We start from the raw sequence: 6,658 nt of genomic DNA on the forward strand, positions 1-6,658 counted from the left end.
AGAAAGCTATTAGTCAACGAGAACTGAAATATATTCACAGCCTGGTCTTATCATTATCAACTATATTGCAATGGACATATTTTTCTGATGTCTTATATACATTTTCCCACAGTTCGTGGGTAGGGAAGCTTTAAATTAAATATTTTATATCATGCAGTGAAATCTACACTTTTCAGTGCCTATGATTTCCCTTTTCATTGAAGCAAAATTGCTGCAAAAACCAAGCTGAAATCTGAATTAAAATTATCTCTGTTAAACAGGCTATTTGCAATCACTCCAACAGTTTCAAAACTTTGGCCAAAGGGACAAATGTGTCAGCACCTTTCTTCTTTAAATTTATGTAATAGAGGTTAGACAGAAAAAAAGAAAAACTCTTTAGGTCATCTAGTTTGTCCTGCCAATCTCTGTATCTACTATCTCAACTTGGGAAAGTACTGTAGACAGCCTCTGGGTCTTCTCTACATATAATAGAGGCAGAATAGGGCCCAAAGTTTTTGTTTTCTTACTACATGTCACCAAAATAAACAAACAAAAAAATCCCTCTGAGCTGAAACTAAACCAAAAGAGAACTAGAACTGGCTGACCTAAAAAAGATCTGCAGGAGCTGTGTATCAACTGAGTTTTCCACCCTTTCACTATTCATATCTAACACAAAAGCTGATCTTAGTGAATTTACAATGATGTCAGTCAGCGAAGTACAGTCCTATTTTTGGCACCAAGAGGAAAGAAGCATTAAACTTTCATATAATAAAATAGCAACATTAGGTTTAGAGAACATAAGAATCAAAATAGTCTAATGTTTCCCTAGGTTCAGTTTAATTCATATCTGTGCTATCAGGAAAATAGTAAGAACATAGCGTTGTCAAATTGTTTCTGTCCCACTCCTTCCCCTTCCCTGGCAAATTCAGAAAATAAAATTGCTTCAAATCTAGCACACTAGTATTTCTTTGTTATTAAGAAGCAATAATGAAGACTGAGACTGCTGAAAACAGTTTATTTCCATATACATTTCAATCATGCAATATCAAATTTTATGGAAAAAAAAAAAAAAGCCAAACCACAGCATCTTTACATTTTTAAAAAATTTGAATATTTTTATTTGCCATATGGAATATTGATTTAATGACTGTCTCAAGTTTTTAAGAGATCGTAGCCCCATTTCATTGTAGCTCCAGAGAACCATAGTTGTGGCTCAGCCTGCTCAAAATGCTTGGCCTCACAAGACAAGAAATGCTGCAATGAAGACTCACATTGACACCAATGGGAGCGAAATAAAGTCCTTGTATAGCTAAATTCATTAATTTTCCAATATTAATTTAGTTACGAAATGTCTGGATTGTACAAAAACTTCTACTACCTTTAGCTAATTGTATCACAGAACTGATTATTGTATATTCTGTGCAACACACATGCAAACATCTCAGCTGAAAAAACCAAACTCATTAATTACAAGTTTCCCCGTTGGTAAACTCTGGAACTGTGTAGACCGGCTCTTGTACTGTGATGAAGACTCAATATGAAATCTGAAAATTACTTTGGCCTTTCGTCAGCCCGTGAATGGGACCAAGTGGCTTCTGGACCATCAAGAGGCAGGTTTCCTACCTAAAAATCGCCTCATGTCTCAGCCCATATCATTTTTGCTTACCATTGAATAAGAAACTCATTCCTGGATGGCAAAAGCTAAAAAGGCAATAAGGACCTGAATCCAAAGCCTTGTGAATTTAATAGAAAAATTCCCACTGGAATGAAGAGGCTGAGGAGGATCCAGCCCTGAGCAATTTACAATATATCTCCTGAGCTAAGCCTGGGAGAGACAGAATATAAAGTATATGTTGTACCTGTATTAGCTATGTTTAGTATAATTCCAAGGCATATCTTTGATTAAGGAATTGGAAATGTATGAAAGCAAAAGTAATGTTATAATATAAAGCATGTACCCATTTATTTTAGTATATGCATGTACATTCACTGATAATATTTTCCTGAAGTTTCCAGGCAGGCTTTAATAGAAAACAGTGATAAATGTCACTTACTAGACACCCTCCACTGATCTCATACCAAAAAAATTACAAAACAGCAAAATACAAATTTACACCTTCAGTTTAACTTTTGCTTAGGACAACCAGATGTTGGAGCTTCAGTTCACATAGGTTTCTTTCCCACCAAATGTTTCTGAATGGCAACAGCTACCAAAACTAAAGCAAGTCAGAATGTTTTCTGTTTTCAGATGAGATCTGTCTGATTAGGAAATGCTGAAGTTACTACCAAAGAGCTTTATGGTAAACACTTGAACTAATGTTGGTACATGCTACTTTTGCTAGCCCAAAAAAAAGTCTGTGCAGAAAGGAAGCAATCTTGCTTCTATAAACAAGAACAATCTGTGACAAGTTTGGTAAATATCACTCCCAGAGTATATTTAACACTGATGTCTGGGTATGAAATTGCACTGTCCATATCAATGAAGGTTTGGTGCTAACAGGGTTTCAGATAACACACAAGACACAGATAATTATGTTTTAAGAGTTTAGAAGAATGATTTTTTTGAACATTTCACTAAAAATTGTACTTACCATTCCAACTTTGAAACTTTTCTATAAAAATCACAGATCTGTTCAGCCAGGTAAATCAAAACCTTTGCCAAAAAATTTGCCCCATTAGGATCCACACAAGCAGGCACAGTCCATTCTTCTGAAAACAGAACATGTAAAACGCTCTCTAAGAGGACATGCAAGGAGAGTCTCATCCTGAGAATTTCACAGAGTTTGCATGTGCTTTTACTCTCATAACTAAATATTGTGAAAGAGATAAAACATAATTGCATCTCTTGAAATCAGACAAAATTAAATCAATTAAATGAAATTATTTTTATGTCCACTCAATAGGTATGGTAATAATTACAATGTTGCTTAACATCTTAATACATGGGTCATTTTATTCTATTGATTGATTACCTTATGGAATGTCTTAGTGTTAGTCCCTTAATGGGGATTTTTGGTGTGGTTGACAGTGCAGTCCCTGGGCTCAGTCTCCTCCAATGAGTGCACCCTGGTCCACATTTTCAGGCTTGTGCACCCAGGTCTGCTAAGCGCATTTTCAGCATCCACTTTACTAAGTCACCTCAAGTTCATACCCTCAGAGCTGCATCTGCCCAAGTCCTGGTTGTTGGTAGGGTTTGAGTTAGTACATCCACACAGGGAAATGTCAGTGCCTGAAGCTCTAAGAAGTGATTGACAAAGCAGCATGAAGGAATGGTATGTCCTTCTAGTCCTCTGTGTACAAGTGTCCTGCACCCAATAACACCTTTGGCTGGCCATTCAGCCCCATATATTCCTCATTCCTAACCTTTCCACATCATATCAAGTCACAATCTAATGCATGAATGAGCTCTTCCTGCTTGTTACTGCAGTCTTATTGCAGTACCAGGGATGAGGGGAAACAGACCTGTTGTACTACCTAGCCCTCAGAAGACAGCAGTAGGTGTTGGAGGGGGCACTATTGATATCAAAAGCTGACAGAGGAGAACAGAGACAGTTGCCAAACACTTCAATGTCTTCAGATCCTCCATAGGCAGACAGGCTCCAAGTACAGAGCTGCACAGGTCTAGTATGACCCATAGTGGTTCCAACATCTTTTCCTCCAGAAGCACATTTCATTAAGCTGAAGGAGAAGATTTGCACCTGCCTTCCATTGGCAGGATCTGCCACTGTAGGAGATGGAAAATCAGCTTTACCATCTCAGAGTTGATTGTGGTAGGATGTTGCACTTTCTTGGCCTACAAATTCAGGGTTACCAATTCAAGCATTGGCTCTACGGTGCATAGAGGTTTGCAAGGCAATGAATTCTGTAGATTACTCACCAGAGGGTGGAAAATGCAGATGTACTCCACATAACGTATGCTTTTCTGAGAATAATACTTTAATGGTAATCATGTGCCCACACAAAAAGCATGCTGGTACATCCATCACAACGTTCCACATCAGTTGTGAGTCAGTCTTTCATGTCTTTGCTAAATAGCAAAGATCAATAATTACTTGTGTAAGGTGATTTGGCCAGGTAGGTTTTGTTGGCAAGATATGACATTCACCTCTGAGAAAAGCCATTGCGTTTTTCCTCTGAGACTTTGCCAATGGAGTTTCCGTGCATACTGCTAGTGTCCTTTTAACTTGGCTGTACTGGGTTTACATGGCAAGGTTTTGGTAGCGGGGAGGCTGCGGGGATGGCTTCTGTGAGAAGACACCAGAAGCTGCCCCCCATGACGGACAGAGCCAGTTTCAGCTAGCACCAAGACAGACTCACCGCCAGCTAAAGCTGAGTCCATCAGCGACATAAGTCTTAGAGGGTTGTATTTTCTTCCTTCCCACATACATTACCATACCTCTCATGGTAGCTCTCAATGCTTAATATTATTATGTAAAACTTAAACTTTTCTCAAGTCATGGCCATTTTCAAATGAGCTAAAAGAACTAAAAGTGGATAGAAGTATTGGAAGTCACAACTCATTTAAATAAAATACTATTTCTGATGTTGATGCAGCTGTGACTTTAAATTAAATAGTGTTTTGCCAGTGATAACTTTTAAAATTATAACTGAAAACTTAAAGCAGATCTAACAGGGGTGGAAGCATTTAAGTGGCTATGATATAGCTTTCCTAAATATGAATATAATCAAAGCTATAAATAAATAAATCCATATTAGAAACTGACAATGTTAGTCCTGAAGATCATTTGGGGGCAATTGAAAAGCTGCTCCAAAACAAAATCACATTTTCATGTATGTGCAGCGTAGCCTGAATGTTGCAGTATCCTCCATATGCAAGGCTTTTCTTTTTTTCCTTGTGTTGCTGGGAAGCAACCCAAGGTAAGAGAGCTTATTCCCAAAGACACTCAAAGAACTTTGTTCATCTTGCAGTTCTGCAGAGGAAATCATTTGGTGCTAACCAGTATTAGCAAAAAAAAAAAAAAAAAAAAAAAAAAGATTAATCCATGGGATCCCTCATGTACGCCCATGAAACGCTGTGGAGGGTAGAGCATGGACTCTGTTCAGACTCTAGCCATAATGACCACTTACCAGCAGATGACATGCTCCCTTATTCTAAGTAGAGGAAGGAGTTTGTGGGCTTGAGATAGTCAACAGCTTTAGGATGGACTTTTTCTCAACAATTTTAGCCATCCAGGCTAAGGGTAAGTCTTCTGTGACCAGACATGGTCCAGACTCTATAGCTGGTAGGGGGAACTGGGCATTTCTAGGACACATCCATCTTAAAATGGATGTCTTGAGATACCCATCAATGAGAACTGGGATAAATTACCATCTACAGGTGCCTTTTCCACCAGGCACCAGATTTTAGATAGCTGAGGCAGATGAATTGTGTCCTTTCAGGCAAATATACATGTTTTCTTTCTACATGTCAGCCTCACTCACCAACATTCTCCAATGCAGGATGAAGTGTTATCACCAGCTGCAACCCAATTCACTATCTACACAACAGTTTGTTACTGTGCAGGAAGGTGACATACATGATGATGTAACTAGAAATTGTAATGCAATACTGCTGCCTGAGACAGAATGAAGCATTCCCAGGCAACAACACTTCCTAACTTTTAAGTGGTTTTAAGGGTATTGGAGCAGAGCATTTAAGACAATTGCTACAAACTAGAGCTGTGCATTTAAGCCATGTCATGAACTCCTGCAAATTTGCCCAGTAATCTCGGCGCTAAATAGCTTCTTCATAACTTCTGCTGAGGTGCCAAAGCAAGTGGGTGTGACACCAGCCTTAAGAATTCTTTGGCTACAGACACTAAGTCTCATTAATCTCATATGCTACATAGCCTGGTATGACCCATGGACTTTGTAATATTAGCAACAGTCTTCAAACAGCTTTGCATGTGGATATTAATCTACAAAAAAGAAGGGGTCAGCCCAATGTGAAGCTAAATTCTGTGCAGTGTTTGAGAGATCAGCATGAAGGGATTTTACTTCAACACATCTAGAGTTATATTAATTATTATTGAACCTTTTACCTCCCACACATCTCCTTGGGATATGCAGGTTTGAGGAGAGTTGGTGGCTTTGTGTTGAGTTCAAACTTTGTAGCTACATACCACCATGGGCATGTTTGCCTGCATAACTCTCTAATTTCCATTGATCCGTGATGTGACAGGAGGTGTCAGTGCAGCCAAGTCTTCTTTTCCAAGGAAAACATTCCTTAAACTTATTCTTGTATGTATATTTTATCTGAATGCAGTTTTGTAAACTAATTAGAAACAGAAACAGGCATTCATTCCTTTTTGTAGAACAAATCTGGGGGAGGAGGGGGTTATGCGGGCCATGGTTTTTGGATGTTGATTTACCCTTTGTTTTAAGGGCATCTAAAATTGCTGCAGGATCTCTCCTTATACATTTCCTATTAGTATTTGTGTCAACTGTGTACACAATTAATTAACTAAATCAGATTTTTTTTTTCATTATTTACCCCTATTTTTTACTTCTTTCCCCTACCTATCACAGATTGAGATCATCCGCAGGAAAGCAGTTTTCCCCCTTGCCTACACTGAAGGAGACATAGTTCTTCCATGCTACACATGCCACTGTTGTTTGAAATCCAGAGACTACAACAAAATGTGCTCTTACGTAACATACCTTGTTCTCTGTATCACTT

The sequence above is a fragment of the Aptenodytes patagonicus genome, chromosome 1 (genome assembly GCF_965638725.1).
Source record: "Aptenodytes patagonicus chromosome 1, bAptPat1.pri.cur, whole genome shotgun sequence".
Taxonomy (NCBI): Eukaryota; Metazoa; Chordata; class Aves; order Sphenisciformes; family Spheniscidae; genus Aptenodytes; species Aptenodytes patagonicus.